Here is a 22281-nt window from a genome sequence, read left to right as displayed (position 1 = left end):
TAGCAGGACCCTTTTTGTTTTCTGCTGGAAAAAGCTAATTGGTTCCACCTGGAGTCAAATACTCCACACATTCGAGTTTTCTAGGAAGAAAGCTCCAGAAACCTGAGAAAACATGATATTTCTTTCTGTAAACATGACATTGGATACATTTGCCGAACAGGAAATTGTGCTTTTCTCCAAAACCACTTTCACGGTGATTTTTGGTTAAATTTCACCCGAAATCCACAACAATTTGTCCAGATACTCCTGCATGAAAACAAGAAAGTATCTGGTGATTTGTAGCTATCTCAGTCCCAGATCTTGCTACAGCCTCTGTGTGTGTTTGTGTTTTCTGGATATTCTCTATGGACTTTAAAATTTTGAATGCATTTTGGCAGGACCCTTGTTGTTTTCTGCTGGCAAACGCTAATTGGTTCCACCTGGAGTCAAACACTCCACACATTCGAGTTTTCTAGGAAGAAAGCTCCAGAAACCTGAGAAAACATGATATTTCTTTCTGTAAACATGACATTGGATGCATTTGCCAAACAGGAAGATTGTGCTTTTCTCCAAAACCACTTTCACGGTGATTTTTGGTTAAATTTCACCCGAAATCCACAACAATTTGTCCAGATACTCCTGGATGAAAACAAAACTATCTGGTGATTTGTAGCTATTTCAATCCCAGATCTTGCTACAGCCTCTGTGTGTGTTTGTGTTTTCTGGATATTCTCTATGGACTTTCAGGTTTTGAATGCATTTTAGCAGGACCCTTTTTGTTTTCTGCTGGCAAACGCTAATTGGTTCCACCTGGAGTCAAATCCTCCACACATTCGAGTTTTCTAGGAAGAAAGCTCCAGAAACCTGAGCAAACATGATATTTCTTTCTGTAAACATGACATTGGATACATTTGCCGAACAGGAAGATTGTGCTTTTCTCCAAAACCACTTTCACGGTGATTTTTGGTTAAATTTCACCCGAAATCCACAACAATTTGTCCAGATACTCCTGGATGAAAACAAAACTATCTGGTGATTTGTAGCTATCTCAATCCCAGATCTTGCTACAGCCTCTGTGTGTGTTTGTGTTTTCTGGATATTCTCTATGGACTTTTAGGTTTTGAATGCATTTTAGCAGGACCCTTTTGGTTTTCTGCTGGCAAACGCTAATTGGTTCCACCTGGAGTCAAATACTCCACACATTCGAGATTTCTATGAAGAAAGCTTCATAAACCTGAGAAAACATGATATTTCTTTCTGTAAACATGACATTGGATACATTTGCCGAACAGGAAGATTGTGCTTTTCTCCAAAACCACTTTCACGGTCATTTTTTGGTTAAATTTCACTTCAAAACTACAACAATTTGTCCAGATACTCCTGGATGAAAACAAAACTATCTGCTGATTTGTAGCTATCTCAATCCCAGATCTTGCCACAGCCTCTGTGTGTGTTTGTGTTTTCTGGATATTCTCTATGGACTTTAAGGTTTTGAATGCATTTTAGCAGGACCCTTTTGGTTTTCTGCTGGCAAACGCTAACTGGTTCCACCTGGAGTCAAACACTCCACACATTCGAGTTTTCTTGGAAGAAAGCTCCAGAAACCTGAGAAAACATGATATTTCTTTCTGTAAACATGACATTGGATACATTTGCCGAACAGGAAGATTGTGCTTTTCTCCAAAACCACTTGCACGGTGATTTTTGGTTAAATTTCACCCGAAATCCACAACAATTTGTCCAGATACTCCTGGATGAAAACAAAACTCTCTGGTGATTTGTAGCTATCTCAATCCCAGATCTTGCTACAGCCTCTGTGTGTGTTTGTGTTTTCTGGATATTCTCTATGGACTTTAAGGTTTTGAATGCATTTTAGCAGCACCCTTTTCGTTTTCTGCTGGCAAATGCTAATTGGTTCCAGCTGGACTCAAATACTCCACACATTCGAGTTTTCTAGGAAGAAAGATTCAGAAACCTGAGAAAACATGATATTTCTTTCTGTAACGATGACATTGGATACATTTGCCAAACAGGAAGATTGTGCTTTTCTCCAAAACCACTTTCACGGTGATTTTTGGTTAAATTTCACCCGAAATCCACAACAATTTGTCCAGATACTCCTGGATGGAAACAAAACTATCTGGTGATTTGTAGCTATCTCAATCCCAGATCTTGCTACAGCCTCTGTGTTTGTTTGTGTTTTCTGGATATTCTCTATGGACTTTAAGGTTTTGAATGCATTTGAGCAGGACCCTTTTTGTTTTCTGCTGGCAAACGCTAATTGGTTCCACCTGGAGTCAAATACTCCACACATTCGAGTTTTCTAGGAAGAAAGCTTCAGAAACCTGAGAAAACATGATATTTCTTTCTGTAATCATGACATTGGATACATTTGCCGAACAGGAAGATTGTGCTTTTCTCCAAAACCACTTTCACGGTGATGTTTGGTTAAATTTCACCCGAAATCCACAACAATTTGTCCAGATACTCCTGGATGAAAACAAAACTATCTGGTGATTTGTAGCTATCTCAATCCCAGATCTTGCTACAGCCTCTGTGTGTGTCTGTGTTTTCTGGACATTCTCTATGGACTTTAAGGTTTCGAATGCATTTTAGCAGCACCCTTTTTGTTTTCTGCTGGGAAACGCTAATTGGTTCCACCTGGAGTCAAATACTCCACACATTCGAGTTTTCTAGGAAGAAAACTCCAGAAACCTGAGAAAACATGATATTTCATTCTGTAAACATGACATTGGATACATTTGCCGACAGGAAGATTGTGCTTTTCTGCAAATCCACTTTCACGGTGATTTCTGGTTAAATTTCGCCCGAAATCCAAAACAATTTGTCCAGATACTCCTGGATGAAAACAAAACTATCTGGTGAGTTGTAGCTATCTCAATCCCAGATATTGCTACAGCCTCTGTGTGTGTTTGTGTTTTCTGGATATTCTCTATGGACTTTCAGGTTTTGAATGCATTTTAGCAGGACCCTTTTTGTTTTCTGCTGGCAAACGCTAATTGGTTCCACCTGGAGTCAAATCCTCCACACATTCGAGTTTTCTAGGAAGAAAGCTCCAGAAACCTGAGCAAACATGATATTTCTTTCTGTAAACATGACATTGGATACATTTGCCGAACAGGAAGATTGTGCTTTTCTCCAAAACCACTTTCACGGTGATTTTTGGTTAAATTTCACCCGAAATCCACAACAATTTGTCCAGATACTCCTGGATGAAAACAAAACTATCTGGTGATTTGTAGCTATCTCAATCCCAGATCTTGCTACAGCCTCTGTGTGTGTTTGTGTTTTCTGGATATTCTCTATGGACTTTTAGGTTTTGAATGCATTTTAGCAGGACCCTTTTGGTTTTCTGCTGGCAAACGCTAATTGGTTCCACCTGGAGTCAAATACTCCACACATTCGAGATTTCTATGAAGAAAGCTTCATAAACCTGAGAAAACATGATATTTCTTTCTGTAAACATGACATTGGATACATTTGCCGAACAGGAAGATTGTGCTTTTCTCCAAAACCACTTTCACGGTCATTTTTTGGTTAAATTTCACTTCAAAACTACAACAATTTGTCCAGATACTCCTGGATGAAAACAAAACTATCTGCTGATTTGTAGCTATCTCAATCCCAGATCTTGCCACAGCCTCTGTGTGTGTTTGTGTTTTCTGGATATTCTCTATGGACTTTAAGGTTTTGAATGCATTTTAGCAGGACCCTTTTGGTTTTCTGCTGGCAAACGCTAACTGGTTCCACCTGGAGTCAAACACTCCACACATTCGAGTTTTCTTGGAAGAAAGCTCCAGAAACCTGAGAAAACATGATATTTCTTTCTGTAAACATGACATTGGATACATTTGCCGAACAGGAAGATTGTGCTTTTCTCCAAAACCACTTGCACGGTGATTTTTGGTTAAATTTCACCCGAAATCCACAACAATTTGTCCAGATACTCCTGGATGAAAACAAAACTCTCTGGTGATTTGTAGCTATCTCAATCCCAGATCTTGCTACAGCCTCTGTGTGTGTTTGTGTTTTCTGGATATTCTCTATGGACTTTAAGGTTTTGAATGCATTTTAGCAGCACCCTTTTCGTTTTCTGCTGGCAAATGCTAATTGGTTCCAGCTGGACTCAAATACTCCACACATTCGAGTTTTCTAGGAAGAAAGATTCAGAAACCTGAGAAAACATGATATTTCTTTCTGTAACGATGACATTGGATACATTTGCCAAACAGGAAGATTGTGCTTTTCTCCAAAACCACTTTCACGGTGATTTTTGGTTAAATTTCACCCGAAATCCACAACAATTTGTCCAGATACTCCTGGATGGAAACAAAACTATCTGGTGATTTGTAGCTATCTCAATCCCAGATCTTGCTACAGCCTCTGTGTGTGTTTGTGTTTTCTGGATATTCTCTATGGACTTTAAGGTTTTGAATGCATTTGAGCAGGACCCTTTTTGTTTTCTGCTGGCAAACGCTAATTGGTTCCACCTGGAGTCAAATACTCCACACATTCGAGTTTTCTAGGAAGAAAGCTTCAGAAACCTGAGAAAACATGATATTTCTTTCTGTAATCATGACATTGGATACATTTGCCGAACAGGAAGATTGTGCTTTTCTCCAAAACCACTTTCACGGTGATGTTTGGTTAAATTTCACCCGAAATCCACAACAATTTGTCCAGATACTCCTGGATGAAAACAAAACTATCTGGTGATTTGTAGCTATCTCAATCCCAGATCTTGCTACAGCCTCTGTGTGTGTCTGTGTTTTCTGGACATTCTCTATGGACTTTAAGGTTTCGAATGCATTTTAGCAGCACCCTTTTTGTTTTCTGCTGGGAAACGCTAATTGGTTCCACCTGGAGTCAAATACTCCACACATTCGAGTTTTCTAGGAAGAAAACTCCAGAAACCTGAGAAAACATGATATTTCATTCTGTAAACATGACATTGGATACATTTGCCGACAGGAAGATTGTGCTTTTCTGCAAATCCACTTTCACGGTGATTTCTGGTTAAATTTCGCCCGAAATCCAAAACAATTTGTCCAGATACTCCTGGATGAAAACAAAACTATCTGGTGAGTTGTAGCTATCTCAATCCCAGATATTGCTACAGCCTCTGTGTGTGTTTGTGTTTTCTGGATATTCTCTATGGACTTTAAGGTTTTGAATGCATTTTAGCAGGACCCTTTTTGTTTTCTGTTGGAAAAAGCTAATTGGTTCCACCTGGAGTCAAATACTCCACACATTCGAGTTTGCTAGGAAGAAAGCTCCAGAAAGCTGAGAAAACATGATATTTCTTTCTGTAAACATGACATTGGATACATTTGCCGAACAGGAAGATTGTGCTTTTCTCCAAAACCACTTTCACGGTCATTTTTTGGTTAAATTTCACTTCAAAACTACAACAATTTGTCCAGATACTCCTGGATGAAAACAAAACTATCTGGTGATTTGTAGCTATCTCAATCCCAGATCTTGCTACAGCCTCTGTGTCTGTTTGTGTTTTCTGGATATTCTCTATGGACTTTGAGGTTTTGAATGCATTTTAGCAGGAGCCTTTTTGTTTTCTGCTGGCAAACGCTAATTGGTTCCACCTGGTGTCAAACACTCCACACATTCGAGATTTCTATGAAGAAAGCTTCATAAACCTGAGAAAACATGATATTTCTTTCTGTAAACATGACATTGGATACATTTGCCAAACAGGAAGATTGTGCTTTTCTCCAAAACCACTTTCACGGTCATTTTTTGGTTAAATTTCACTTCAAAACTCCAACAATTTGTCCAGATACTCCTGGATGAAAACAAAACTATCTGCTGATTTGTAGCTATCTCAATCCCAGATCTTGCCACAGCCTCTGTGTGTGTTTGTGTTTTCTGGATATTCTCTATGGACTTTAAGGTTTTGAATGCATTTTAGCAGGACTCTTTTTGTTTTCTGCCGGCAAACGCTAATTGGTTCCACCTGGAGTCAAACACTCCACACATTCGAGTTTTCTAGGAAGAAAGCTCCAGAAACCTGAGAAAACATGATATTTCTTTCTGTAAACATGACATTGGATACATTTGCCGAACAGGAAGATTGTGCTTTACTCCAAAACCACTTGCACGGTGATTTTTGGTTAAATTTCACCCGAAATCCACAACAATTTGTCCAGGTACTCCTGGATGAAAACAAAACTATCTGGTGATTTGTAGCTATCTCAATCCCAGATCCTGCTACAGCCTCTGTGTGTGTTTGTGTTTTCTGGATATTCTCTATGGACTTTAAGGTTTTGAATGCATTTTAGCAGGACCCTTTTGGTTTTCTGCTGGCAAACGCTAATTGGTTCCACCTGGAGTCAAACACTCCACACATTCGAGTTTGCTAGGAAGAAAGCTTCAGAAACCTGAGAAAACATGATAATTCTTTTGTAAACATGACATTGGATACATTTGCCGAACAGGAAGATTGTGATTTTCTCCAATACAGCTTTCACGGTGATTTTTGGTTAAATTGCACCCGAAATCCACAACAATTTGTCCAGATACTCCTGGATGAAAACAAAACTATCTGGTGATTTGTAGCTATCTCAATCCCAGATCTTGCTACAGCCTCTGTGTGTGTTTGTGTTTTCTGGATATTCTCTATGGACTTTAAGGTTTTGAATGCATTTTAGCAGCACCCTTTTCGTTTTCTGCTGGCAAATGCTAATTGGTTCCAGCTGGACTCAAATACTCCACACATTCGAGTTTTCTAGGAAGAAAGATTCAGAAACCTGAGAAAACATGATATTTCTTTCTGTAACGATGACATTGGATACATTTGCCAAACAGGAAGATTGTGCTTTTCTCCAAAACCACTTTCACGGTGATTTTTGGTTAAATTTCACCCGAAATCCACAACAATTTGTCCAGATACTCCTGGATGGAAACAAAACTATCTGGTGATTTGTAGCTATCACAATCCCAGATCTTGCTACAGCCTCTGTGTTTGTTTGTGTTTTCTGGATATTCTCTATGGACTTTAAGGTTTTGAATGCATTTTAGCAGGACCCTTTTTGTTTTCTGCTGGCAAACGCTAATTGGTTCCACCTGGAGTCCAATACTCCACACATTCGAGTTTTCTAGGAAGAAAGCTTCAGAAACCTGAGAAAACAGGATATTTCTTTCTGTAATCATGACATTGGATACATTTGCCGAACAGGAAGATTGTGCTTTTCTCCAAAACCACTTTCACGGTGATGTTTGGTTAAATTTCACCCGAAATCCACAACAATTTGTCCAGATACTCCTGGATGAAAACAAAACTATCTGGTGATTTGTAGCTATCTCAATCCCAGATCTTGCTACAGCCTCTGTGTGTGTCTGTGTTTTCTGGACATTCTCTATGGACTTTAAGGTTTCGAATGCATTTTAGCAGCACCCTTTTTGTTTTCTGCTGGGAAACGCTAATTGGTTCCACCTGGAGTCAAATACTCCACACATTCGAGTTTTCTAGGAAGAAAACTCCAGAAACCTGAGAAAACATATTTCATTCTGTAAACATGACATTGGATACATTTGCCGACAGGAAGATTGTGCTTTTCTGCAAATCCACTTTCACGGCGATTTCTGGTTAAATTTCGCCCGAAATCCAAAACAATTTGTCCAGATACTCCTGGATGAAAACAAAACTATCTGGTGAGTTGTAGCAATCTCAATCCCAGATCTTGCTACAGCCTCTGTGTGTGTTTGTGTTTTCTGGATATTCTCTATGGACTTTAAGGTTTTGATTGCATTTTAGCAGGACCCTTTTTGTTTTCTGTTGGAAAAAGCTAATTGGTTCCAGCTGGAGTCAAATACTCCACACATTCGAGTTTGCTAGGAAGAAAGCTCCAGAAAGCTGAGAAAACATGATATTTCTTTCTGTAAACATGACATTGGATACATTTGCCGAACAGGAAGATTGTGCTTTTCTCCAAAACCACTTTCACGGTGATTTTTTGGTTAAATTTCACTTCAAAAATACAACAATTTGTCCAGATACTCCTGGATGAAAACAAAACTATCTGGTGATTTGTAGCTATCTCAATCCCAGATCTTGCTACAGCCTCTGTGTGTGTTTGTGTTTTCTGGATATTCTCTATGGACTTTCAGGTTTTGAATGCATTTTAGCAGGACCCTTTTTGTTTTCTGCTGGCAAACGCTAATTGGTTCCACCTGGAGTCAAATCCTCCACACATTCGAGTTTTCTAGGAAGAAAGCTCCAGAAACCTGAGAAAACATGATATTTCTTTCTGTAAACATGACATTGGATACATTTGCCGAACAGGAAGATTGTGCTTTTCTCCAAAACCACTTTCACGGTCATTTTTTGGTTAAATTTCACTTCAAAACTACAACAATTTGTCCAGATACTCCTGGATGAAAACAAAACTATCTGGTGATTTGTAGCTATCTCAATCCCAGATCTTGCTACAGCCTCTGTGTGTGTTTGTGTTTTCTGGATATTCTCTATGGACTTTGAGGTTTTGAATGCATTTTAGCAGGACCCTTTTTTTTTTCTGCTGGCAAACGCTAATTGGTTCCACCTGGAGTCAAATGCTCCACACATTCGAGATTTCTATGAAGAAAGCTTCATAAGCCTGAGAAAACATGATATTTCTTTCTGTAAACATGACATTGGATACATTTGCCAAACAGGAAGATTGTGCTTTTCTCCAAAACCACTTGCACGGTCATTTTTTGGTTAAATTTCACTTCAAAACTACAACAATTTGTCCAGATACTCCTGGATGAAAACAAAACTATCTGGTGATTTGTAGCTATCTCAATCCCAGATCTTGCCACAGCCTCTGTGTGTGTTTGTGTTTTCTGGATATTCTCTATGGACTTTAAGGTTTTGAATGCATTTTAGCAGGACCCTTTTGGTTTTCTGCTGGCAAACGCTAATTGGTTCCACCTGGAGTCAAACACTCCACACATTCGAGTTTTCTAGGAAGAAAGCTTCAGAAACCTGAGAAAACATGATATTTCATTCTGTAAACATGACATTGGATACATTTGCCGACAGGAAGATTGTGCTTTTCTGCAAATCCACTTTCACGGTGATTTCTGGTTAAATTTCGCCCGAAATCCAAAACAATTTGTCCAGATACTCCTGGATGAAAACAAAACTATCTGGTGAGTTGTAGCAATCTCAATCCCAGATCTTGCTACAGCCTCTGTGTGTGTTTGTGTTTTCTGGATATTCTCTATGGACTTTAAGGTTTTGATTGCATTTTAGCAGGACCCTTTTTGTTTTCTGTTGGAAAAAGCTAATTGGTTCCACCTGGAGTCAAATACTCCACACATTCGAGTTTGCTAGGAAGAAAGCTCCAGAAAGCTGAGAAAACATGATATTTCTTTCTGTAAACATGACATTGGATACATTTGCCGAACAGGAAGATTGTGCTTTTCTCCAAAACCACTTTCACGGTCATTTTTTGGTTAAATTTCACTTCAAAAATACAACAATTTGTCCAGATACTCCTGGATGAAAACAAAACTATCTGGTGATTTGTAGCTATCTCAATCCCAGATCTTGCTACAGCCTCTGTGTGTGTTTGTGTTTTCTGGATATTCTCTATGGACTTTAAGATTTTGAATGCATTTTAGCAGGACCCTTTTTGTTTTCTGCTGGGAAACGATAACTGGTTCCAGCTAGACTCAAATACTCCACACATTCGAGTTTTCTAGGAAGAAAGCTTCAGAAACCTGAGAAAACATGATATTTCTTTCTGTAAACATGACATTGGATACATTTGCCAAACAGGAAGATTGTGCTTTTCTCCAAAACCACTTTCACGGTCATTTTTTGGTTAAATTTCACTTCAAATATACAACAATTTTGCAGATACTCCTGGATGAAAACAAAACTATCTGGTGATTTGTAGCTATCTCAATCCCAGATCTTGCTACAGCCTCTGTGTGTGTTTGTGTTTTCTGGATATTCTCTTTGGACTTTGAGGTTTTGAATGCATTTTAGCAGGACCCTTTTTGTTTTCTGCTGGCAAACGCTGATTGGTTCCACCTGGAGTCAAATACTCCACACATTCGAGTTTTCTAGGAAGAAAGCTTCAAAAACCTGAGAAAACATGATATTTCTTTCTGTAAACATGACATTGGATACATTTGCCGAACAGGAAGATTGTGCTTTTCTCCAAAACCACTTTCACGGTCATTTTTTGGTTAAATTTCACTTCAAAACTACAACAATTTGTCCAGATACTCCTGGATGAAAACAAAACTATCTGGTGATTTGTAGCTATCTCAATCCCAGATCTTCCTACAGCCTCTGTGTCTGTTTGTGTTTTCTGGATATTCTCTATGGACTTTGAGGTTTTGAATGCATTTTAGCAGGACCCTTTTTGTTTTCTGCTGGCAAACGCTAATTGGTTCCACCTGGAGTCAAATGCTCCACACATTCGAGATTTCTATGAAGAAAGCTTCATAAACCTGAGAAAACATGATATTTCTTTCTGTAAACATGACATTGGATACATTTCCCGAACAGGAAGATTGTGCTTTTCTCCAAAACCACTTTCACGGTGATTTTTGGTTAAATTTCACCCGAAATAAACAACAATTTGTCCAGATACTCCTGGATGAAAACAAAACTGTCTGGTGATTTGTAGCTATCTCAATCCCAGATCTTGCTACAGCCTCTGTGTGTGTTTGTGTTTTCTGGATATTCTCTATGGACTTTAAGGTTTTGAATGCATTTTAGCAGGACCCTTTTTGTTTTCTGCTGGGAAACGATAACTGGTTCCACCTGGAGTCAAATACTCCACACATTCGAGTTTTCTAGGAAGAAAGCTTCAGAAACCTGAGAAAACATGATATTTCTTTCTGTAAACATGACATTGGATACATTTGCCAAACAGGAAGATTGTGCTTTTCTCCAAAACCACTTTCACGGTGATTTTTGGTGAAAATTCACCCGAAATCCACAAGAATTTGTCCAGATACTCCTTGATGAAAACAAAACTATCTGGTGATTTGTAGCTATCTCAATCCCAGATCTTGCTACAGCCTCTGTGTGTGTTTGTGTTTTCTGGATATTCTCTATGGACTTTAAGGTTTTGAATGCATTTTAGCAGGACCCTTTTTGTTTTCTGCTGGCAAACGCTAATTGGTTCCACCTGGAGTCAATCACTCCACACATTCGAGTTTTCTAGGAAGAAAGCTTCAGAAACCTGAGAAAACATGATAATTCTTTCTGTAAACATGACATTGGATGCATTTGCCGAACAGGAAGACTGTGCTTTTCTCCAAAACCACTTTCACGGTGATTTTTGGTTAAATTTCACCCGAAATCCACAACAATTTGTCCAGATACGCCTGGACGAAAACAAAACTATCTGGTGATTTGTAGCTATCTCAATCCCAGATCTTGCTACAGCCTCTGTGTGTGTTTGTGTTTTCTGGATATTCTCTATGGACTTTAAGGTTTTGAATGCATTTGAGCAGGACCCTTTTTGTTTTCTGCTGGCAAACGCTAATTGGTTCCACCTGGAGTCAAATCCTCCACACATTCGAGTTTTCTAGGAAGAAAGCTTCAGAAACCTGAGAAAACATGATATTTCTTTCTGTAAACTTGACATGGGATATATTTGCTGAACAGGAAGATTGTGCTTTTCTCCAAAACCACTTTCACGGTCATTTTTTGGTTACATTTCACTTCAAAACTACAACAATTTGTCCAGATACTCCTGGATGAAAACAAAACTATCTGCTGATTTGTAGCTATCTCAATCCCAGATCTTGCCACAGCCTCTGTGTGTGTTTGTGTTTTCTGGATATTCTCTATGGACTTTAAGGTTTTGAATGCATTTTAGCAGGACCCTTTTGGTTTTCTGCTGGCAAACGCTAATTGGTTCCACCTGGAGTCAAACACTCCACACATTCGAGTTTTCTAGGAAGAAAGCTCCAGAAACCTGAGAAAACATGATATTTCTTTCTGTAAACATGACATTGGATACATTTGCCGAACAGGAAGATTGTGCTTTTCTCCAAAACCACTTGCACGGTGATTTTTGGTTAAATTTCACCCGAAATCCACAACAATTTGTCCAGGTACTCCTGGATGAAAACAAAACTATCTGGTGATTTGTAGCTATCTCAATCCCAGATCTTGCTACAGCCTCTGTGTGTGTTTGTGTTTTCTGGATATTCTCTATGGACTTTAAGGTTTTGAATGCATTTTAGCAGGACCCTTTTGGTTTTCTGCTGGCAAACGCTAATTGGTTCCACCTGGAGTCAAACACTCCACACATTCGAGTTTGCTAGGAAGAAAGCTTCAGAAACCTGAGAAAACATGATAATTCTTTTGTAAACATGACATTGGATACATTTGCCGAACAGGAAGATTGTGATTTTCTCCAAAACCACTTTCACGGTGATTTTTGGTTAAATTGCACCTGAAATCCACAACAATTTGTCCAGATACTCCTGGATGAAAAGAAAACTATCTGGTGATTTGTAGCTATCTCAATCCCAGATCTTGCTACAGCCTCTGTGTGTGTTTGTGTTTTCTGGATATTCTCTATGGACTTTAAGGTTTTGAATGCATTTGAGCAGGACCCTTTTTGTTTTCTGCTGGCAAACGCTAATTGGTTCCACCTGGAGTCAAATCCTCCACACATTCGAGTTGGTAGGAGGAAAGCTTCAGAAACCTGAGAAAACATGATATTTCTTTCTGTAAACTTGACATGGGATATATTTGCTGAACAGGAAGATTGTGCTTTTCTCCAAAACCACTTTCACGGTCATTTTTTGGTTAAATTTCACTTCAAAACTACAACAATTTGTCCAGATACTCCTGGATGAAAACAAAATTATCTGGTGATTTGTAGCTATCTCAATCCCAGATCTTGCTACAGCCTCTGTGTGTGTTTGTGTTTTCTGGATATTCTCTATGGACTTTAAGGTTTTGAATGCATTTGAGCAGGACCCTCTTTGTTTTCTGCTGGCAAACGCTAATTGGTTCCACCTGGCGTCAAATCCTCCACACATTCGAGTTTGCTAGGAAGAAAGCTTCAGAAACCTGAGAAAACATGATATTTCTTTCTGTAAACATGACATTGGATACATTTGCCAAACAGGAAGATTGTGCTTTTCTCCAAAACCACTTTCACGGTGATTTTTGGTTAAATTTCACCCGAAATCCACAACAATTTGTCCAGATACTCCTGGATGAAAACAAAACTATCTGGTGATTTGTAGCTATCTCAATCCCAGATCTTGCTACAGCCTCTGTGTGTGTTTGTGTTTTCTGGATATTCTCTATGGACTTTAAGGTTTGGAATGCATTTTAGTAGGACCCTTTTTGTTTTCTGCTGGCAAAAGCTAATTGGTTCCACCTGGAGTCAAATCCTCCACACATTCGAGTTTTCTAGGAAGAAAGCTCCAGAAACCTGAGAAAACATGATGTTTCTTTCTGTAAACATGACATTGGATACATTTGCCGAACAGGAAGATTATGCTTTTCTCCAAAACCACTTTCACGGTGATTTTTGGTTAAATTTCACCCGAAATCCACAACAATTTGTCCAGATACTCCTGGATGAAAACAAAATTATCTGGTGATTTGTAGCTATCTCAATCCCAGATCTTGCTACAGCCTCAGTGTGTGTTTGTGTTTTCTGGATATTCTCTATGGACTTTAAGGTTTTGAATGCATTTTAGCAGGACCCTTTTTGTTTTCTGCTGGCAAACGCTAATTGGTTCCACCTGGAGTCAAAGCCTACACACATTCGAGTTTTCTAGGAAGAAAGCTCCAGAAACCTGAGAAAACATGATATTTGTATTTGTAAACATGACCTTGGATTCATTTGCTGAACAGAAAGATTGTGCTTTTCTCCAAAACCACTTTCACGGTGATTTTTTGGTTAAATTTCACCCGAAATCCACAACAATTTGTCCAGATACTCCTGGATGAAAACAAAACTATCTGGTGATTTGTAGCTATCTCAATCCCAGATCTTGCTACAGCCTCTGTGTGTGTTTGTGTTTTCTGGATATTCTCTATGGACTTTAAGGTTTTGAATGCATTTTAGCAGGACCCTTTTTGTTTTCTGCTGGCAAACGCTAATTGGTTCCACCTGGAGTCAAATCCTCCACACATTCGAGTTTGCTAGGAAGAAAGCTTCAGAAACCTGAGAAAACATGATATTTCTTTCTGTAAACATGACATTGGATACATTTCCCGAACAGGAAGATTGTGCTTTTCTCCAAAACCACTTTCACGGTGATTTTTGGTTAAATTTCACCCAAAATCCACAACAATTTGTCCAGATACTCCTGGATGAAAACAAAACTATCTGGTGATTTGTAGCTATCTCAATCCCAGATCTTGCTACAGCCTCTGTGTGTGTTTGTGTTTTCTGGATATTCTCTATGGACTTTAAGGTTTTGAATGCATTTTAGCAGGACCCTTTTTGTTTTCTGCTGGGAAACGCTAATTGGTTCCACCAGGAGTCAAATGCTTCACACATTCGAGTTTGCTAGGAAGAAAGCTTCAGAAACCTGAGAAAACATGATAATTCTTTTGTAAACATGACATTGGATACATTTGCCGAACAGGAAGATTGTGCTTTTCTCCAAAACCACTTTCACGGTGATTTTTGGTTAAATTTCACCCGAAATCCACAACAATTTGTCCAGGTACTCCTGGATGAAAACAAAACTATCTGGTGATTTGTAGCTATCTCAATCCCAGATCTTGCTACAGCCTCTGTGTGTGTTTGTGTTTTCTGGATATTCTCTATGGACTTTAAGGTTTTGAATGCATTTTAGCAGGACCCTCTTGGTTTTCTGCTGGCAAACGCTAATTGGTTCCACCTGGAGTCAAACACTCCACACATTCGAGTTTGCTAGGAAGAAAGCTTAAGAAACCTGAGAAAACATGATAATTCTTTTGTAAACATGACATTGGATACATTTGCCGAACAGGAAGATTGTGCTTTTCTCCAAAACCACTTTCACGGTGATTTTTGGTTAAATTGCACCCGAAATCCACAACAATTTGTCCAGATACTCCTGGATGAAAACAAAACTATCTGGTGATTTGTAGCTATCTCAATCCCAGATCTTGCTACAGCCTCTGTGTGTGTTTGTGTTTTCTGGATATTCTCTATGGACTTTAAGGTTTTGAATGCATTTTAGCAGGACCCTTTTTGTTTTCTGCTGGCAAAAGCTAATTGGTTCCACCTGGAGTCAAATCCTCCACACATCCGAGTTTTCTAGGAAGAAAGCTTCAGAAACCTGAGAAAACATGATATTTCTTTCTGTAAACATGACATTGGATACATTTCCCGAACAGGAAGATTGTGATTTTCTCCAAAACCACTTTCACGGTCATTTTTTGGTTAAATTTCACCCGAAATCCACAACAATTTGTCCAGATACTCATGGATGAAAACAAAACTATCTGGTGATTTGTAGCTATCTCAATCCCAGATCTTGCTACAGCCTCTGTGTGTGTTTGTGTTTTCTGGATATTCTCTATGGACTTTAAGGTTTTGAATGCATTTTAGCAGGACCCTTTTTGTTTTCTGCTGGCAAACGCTAATTGGTTCCACCTGGAGTCAAACACTCCCCACATTCGAGTTTGCTAGGAAGAAAGCTTCAGAAACCTGAGAAAACATGATATTTCTTTCTGTAAACATGACATTGGATGCACTTGCCGAACAGGAAGACTGTGCTTTTCTCCAAAACCACTTTCACGGTCATTTTTGGTTAAATTTCACCCGAAATCCACAACAATTTGTCCAGATACTCCTGGATGAAAACAAAACAGTCTGGTGATTTGTAGCTATCTCAATCCCAGATCTTGCTACAGCCTCTGTGTGTGTTTGTGTTTTCTGGATATTCTCTATGGACTTTAAGGTTTGGAATGCATTTTAGCAGGACCCTTTTTGTTTTCTGCTGGCAAAAGCTAATTGGTTCCACCTGGAGTCAAATCCTCCACACATTCGAGTTTTCTAGGAAGAAAGCTTCAGAAACCTGAGAAAACATGATATTTCTTTCTGTAAACATGACATTGGATACATTTCCCGAACAGGAAGATTGTGCTTTTCTCCAAAACCACTTTCACGGTCATTTTTTGGTTAAATTTCACTTCAAAACTACAACAATTTGTCCAGATACTCCTGGATGAAAACAAAACTATCTGGTGATTTGTAGCTATCTCAATCCCAGATCTTGCTACAGCCTCTGTGTGTGTTTGTGTTTTCTGGATATTCTCTATGGACTTTAAGGTTTTGAATGCATTTTAGCAGGACCCTTTTTGTTTTCTGCTGGCAAACGCTAATTGGTTCCACCTGGAGTCAAATCCTCCACACATTCGAGTTTGCTAGGAAGAAAGCTTCAGAAACCTGAGAAAACATGATATTTCTTTCTGTAAACATGACATTGGATACATTTGCCGAACAGGAAGATTGTGCTTTTCTCCAAAACCACTTTCACGGTGATTTTTGGTTAAATTTCACCCGAAATCCACAACAATTTGTCCAGATACTCCTGGATGAAAACAAAACTATCTGGTGATTTGTAGCTATCTCAATCCCAGATCTTGCTACAGCCTCTGTGTGTGTTTGTGTTTTCTGGATATTCTCTATGGACCTTAAGGATTTGAATGCATTTTAGCAGGACCCTTTTTGTTTTCTGCTGGCAAACGCTAATTGGTTCCACCTGGAGTCAAATGCTCCACACATTCGAGTTTTCTAGGAAGAAAGCTTCAGAAACCTGAGAAAACATGATATTTCTTTCTCTAAACATGACATTGGATACATTTGCCGAACAGGAAGATTGTGCTTTTCTCCAAAACCACTTTCATGGTCATTTTTTGGTTAAATTTCACTTCAAAACTACAACAATTTGTCCAGATACTCCTGGATGAAAACAAAACTATCTGGTGATTTGTAGCTATCTCAATCCCAGATCTTGCTACAGCCTCTGTGTGTGTTTGTGTTTGCTGGATATTCTCTATGGACTTTAAGGTTTTGAATGCATTTTAGCAGGACCCTTTTTGTTTTCTGCTGGCAAACACTAATTGGTTCCACCTGGAGTCAAACACTCCACACATTCGAGTTTTCTAGGAAGAAAGCTTCAGAAACCTGAGAAAACATGACATTTCTTTCTGTAAACATGACATTGGATACATTTGCCGAACAGGAAGACTGTGCTTTTCTCCAAAACCACTTTCACGGTGATTTTTGGTTAAATTTCACCCAAAATCCACAACAATTTGTCCAGATACTCCTGGATGAAAACAAAACTATCTGGTGATTTGTAGCTATCTCAATCCCAGATCTTGCTACAGCCTCTGTGTGTGTTTGTGTTTTCTGGATATTCTCTATGGACTTTAAGGTTTTGAATGCATTTTAGCAGGACCCTTTTTGTTTTCTGCTGGCAAACGCTAATTGGTTCCACCTGGAGTCAAACACTCCCCACACTCGAGTTTGCTAGGAAGAAAGCTTCAGAAACCTGAGAAAACATGATAATTCTTTCTGTAAACATGACATTGGATGCATTTGCCGAACAGGAAGACTGTGCTTTTCTCCAAAACCACTTTCACGGTCATTTTTTGGTTAAATTTCACTTCAAAACTACAAGAATTTGTCCAGATACTCCTGGATGAAAACAAAACTCTCTGGTGATTTGTAGCTATCTCAATCCCAGATTTTGCTACAGCCTCAGTGTGTGTTTGTGTTTTCTGGACATTCTCTATGGACTTTAAGATTTTGAATGCATTTCAGGAGGACCCTTTTTGTTTTCTGCTGGCAAACGCTAATTGGTTCCACCTGGAGTCAAATCCCCCACACATTCGAGTTTGCTAGGAAGAAAGCTTCAGAAACCTGAGCAAACATGATATTTCTTTCTGTAAACATGACATTGGATACATTTCCCGAACAGGAAGATTGTGCTTTTCTCCAAAACCACTTTCACGGTGATTTTTGGTTAAATTTCACCCGAAATCCACAACAATTTGTCCAGATACTCCTGGATGAAAACAAAACTATCTGGTGGTTTGTAGCTATCTCAATCCCAGATCTTGCTACAGCCTCTGTGTGTGTTTGTGTTTGCTGGATATTCTCTATGGACTTTAAGGTTTTGAATGCATTTTAGCAGGACCCTTTTTGTTTTCTGCTGGCAAACGCTAATTGGTTCCACCTGGAGTCAAACACGCCACACATTCGAGTTTTCTAGGAAGAAAGCTTCAGAAACCTGAGCAAACATGATAATTCTTTCTGTAAACATGACATTGGATACATTTGCCGAACAGGAAGATTGTGCTTTTCTCCAAAACCACTTTCACGGTGATTTTTGGTTAAATTTCACCCAAAATCCACAACAATTTGTCCAGATACTCCTGGATGAAAACAAAACTATCTGGTGATTTGTAGCTATCTCAATCCCAGATCTTGCTACAGCCTCTGTGTGTGTTTGTGTTTTTTGGATATTCTCTATGAACTTTAAGGTTTTGAATGCATTTTAGCAGGACCCTTTTTGTTTTCTGCTGGCAAACGCTAATTGGTTCCACCTGGAGTCAAAGCCTACACACATTCGAGTTTTCTAGGAAGAAAGCTCCAGAAACCTGAGAAAACATGATATTTGTATTTGTAAACATGACCTTGGATTCATTTGCTGAACAGAAAGATTGTGCTTTTCTCCAAAACCACTTTCACGGTGATTTTTTGGTTAAATTTCACCCGAAATCCACAACAATTTGTCAAGATACTCCTGGATGAAAACAAAACTATCTGGTGATTTGTAGCTATCTCAATCCCAGATCTTGCTACAGCCTCTGTGTGTGTTTGTGTTTTCTGGATATTCTCTATGGACTTTAAGGTTTTGAATGCATTTTAGCAGGACCCTTTTGTTTTCTGCTGGCAAACGCTAATTGGTTCCACCTGGAGTCAACTCCTCCACACATTCGAGTTTGCTAGGAAGAAAGCTTCAGAAACCTGAGAAAACATGATATTTCTTTCTGTAAACATGACATTGGATACATTTCCCGAACAGGAAGATTGTGCTTTTCTCCAAAACCACTTGCACGGTGATTTTTGGTTAAATTTCACCCGAAATCCACAACAATTTGTCCAGATACTCCTGGATGAAAACAAAACTATCTGGTGATTTGTAGCTATCTCAATCCCAGATCTTGCTACAGCCTCTGTGTGTTTGTGTTTGCTGGATATTCTCTATGGACTTTAAGGTTTTGAATGCATTTGAGCAGGACCCTTTTTGTTTTGTGCTGGCAAACACTAATTGGTTCCACCTGGAGTCAAACACTCCACACATTCGAGTTTTCTAGGAAGAAAGCTTCAGAAACCTGAGAAAACATGATATTTCTTTCTGTAAACATGACATTGGATACATTTGCCGAACAGGAAGATTGTGCTTTTCTCCAAAACCACTTTCACGGTGATTTTTGGTTAAATTTCACCCAAAATCCACAACAATTTGTCCAGATACTCCTGGATGAAAACAAAACTATCTGGTGATTTGTAGCTATCTCAATCCCAGATCTTGCTACAGCCTCTGTGTGTGTTTGTGTTTTCTGGATATTCTCTATGGACTTTAAGGTTTTGAATGCATTTTAGCAGGACCCTTTTTGTTTTCTGCTGGCAAACGCTAATTGGTTCCACCTGGAGTCAAACACTCCCCACATTCGAGTTTGCTAGGAAGAAAGCTTCAGAAACCTGAGAAAACATGATAATTCTTTCTGTAAACATGACATTGGATGCATTTGCCGAACAGGAAGACTGTGCTTTTCTCCAAAACCACTTTCACGGTCATTTTTTGGTTAAATTTCACTTCAAAACTACAAGAATTTGTCCAGATACTCCTGGATGAAAACAAAACTCTCTGGTGATTTGTAGCTATCTCAATCCCAGATTTTGCTACAGCCTCAGTGTGTGTTTGTGTTTTCTGGACATTCTCTATGGACTTTAAGATTTTGAATGCATTTCAGGAGGACCCTTTTTGTTTTCTGCTGGCAAACGCTAATTGGTTCCACCTGGAGTCAAATCCTCCACACATTCGAGTTTGCTAGGAAGAAAGCTTCAGAAACCTGAGCAAACATGATATTTCTTTCTGTAAACATGACATTGGATACATTTGCCGAACAGGAAGATTGTGCTTTTCTCCAAAACCACTTTCACGGTGATTTTTGGTTAAATTTCACCCGAAATCCACAACAATTTGTCCAGATACTCCTGGATGAAAACAAAACTATCTGGTGGTTTGTAGCTATCTCAATCCCAGATCTTGCTACAGCCTCTGTGTGTGTTTGTGTTTTCTGGATATTCTCTATGGACTTTAAGGTTTGGAATGCATTTTAGCAGGACCCTTTTTGTTTTCTGCTGGCAAACGCTAATTGGTTCCACCTGGAGTCAAATCCTCCACACATTCGAGTTTTCTAGGAAGAAAGCTTCAGAAACCTGAGCAAACATGATAATTCTTTCTGTAAACATGACATTGGATACATTTGCCGAACAGGAAGATTGTGCTTTTCTCCAAAACCACTTTCACGGTCATTTTTTGGTTAAATTTCACTTCAAAAATACAACAATTTGTCCAGATACTCCTGGATGAAAACAAAACTATCTGGTGATTTGTAGCTATCTCAATCCCAGATCTTGCTACAGCCTCTGTGTGTGTTTGTGTTTTCTGGATATTCTCTATGGACTTTAAGGTTTTGAATGCATTTGAGCAGGACCCTTTTTGTTTTCTGCTGGCAAACGCTAATTGGTTCCACCTGGAGTCAAACACTCCACACATTCGAGTTTTCTAGGAAGAAAGCTTCAGAAACCTGAGCAAATATGATAATTCTTTCTGTAAACATGACATTGGATACATTTGCCGAACAGAAAGATTGTGCTTTTTTCCAAAACCTCTTTCACGGTGATTTTTGGTTAAATTTCACCCGAAATCCACAACAATTTGTCCAGATACTCCTGGATGAAAGCAAAACTATCTGGTGATTTGTATCTTTCTCAATCCCAGATCTTGCTACAGCCTCAGTGTGTGTTTGTGTTTTCTGGATATTCTCTATGGACTTTAAGGTTTTGAATGCATTTTAGCAGGACCCTTTTTGTTTTCTGCTGGCAAACGCTAATTGGTTCCACCTGGAGTCAAAGCCTACACACATTCGAGTTTTCTAGGAAGAAAGCTCCAGAAACCTGAGAAAACATGATTTTTGTATTTGTAAACATGACCTTGGATTCATTTGCTGAACAGAAAGATTGTGCTTTTCTCCAAAACCACTTTCACGGTGATTTTTTGGTTAAATTTCACCCGAAATCCACAACAATTTGTCCAGATACTCCTGGATGAAAACAAAACTATCTGGTGATTTGTAGCTATCTCAATCCCAGATCTTGCTACAGCCTCTGTGTGTGTTTGTGTTTTCTGGATATTCTCTATGGACTTTAAGGTTTTGAATGCATTTTAGCAGGACCCTTTTGTTTTCTGCTGGCAAACGCTAATTGGTTCCACCTGGAGTCAAATCCTCCACACATTCGAGTTTGCTAGGAAGAAAGCTTCAGAAACCTGAGAAAACATGATATTTCTTTCTGTAAACATGACATTGGATACATTTCCCGAACAGGAAGATTGTGCTTTTCTCCAAAACCACTTTCACGGTGATTTTTGGTTAAATTTCACCCGAAATCCACAACAATTTGTGCAGATACTCCTGGATGAAAACAAAACTATCTGGTGATTTGTAGCTATCTCAATCCCAGATCTTGCTACAGCCTCTGTGTGTGTTTGTGTTTTCTGGATATTCTCTATGGACTTTAAGGTTTTGAATGCATTTTAGCAGGACCCTTTTTGTTTTCTGCTGGCAAACGCTAATTGGTTCCACCTGGAGTCAAATGCTCCACACATTCGAGTTTTCTAGGAAGAAAGCTTCAGAAACCTGAGAAAACATGATATTTCTTTCTCTAAACATGACATTGGATACATTTGCCGAACAGGAAGATTGTGCTTTTCTCCAAAACCACTTTCATGGTCATTTTTTGGTTAAATTTCACTTCAAAACTACAACAATTTGTTCAGATACTCCTGGATGAAAACAACACTATCTGGTGATTTGTAGCTATCTCAATCCCAGATCTTGCTACAGCCTCTGTGTGTGTTTGTGTTTTCTGGATATTCTCTATGGACTTTAAGGTTTTGAATGCATTTGAGCAGGACCCTTTTTGTTTTCTGCTGGCAAACGCTAATTGGTTCCACCTGGAGTCAAACACTCCACACATTCGA

Source organism: Oryctolagus cuniculus, chromosome 18 (genome assembly GCF_051225735.1).
Source record: "Oryctolagus cuniculus isolate XC-2025 breed Fujian yellow rabbit chromosome 18, ASM5122573v1, whole genome shotgun sequence".
NCBI classification, from domain to species: Eukaryota; Metazoa; Chordata; class Mammalia; order Lagomorpha; family Leporidae; genus Oryctolagus; species Oryctolagus cuniculus.
Note: the sequence above shows the minus strand (reverse complement) of the source record.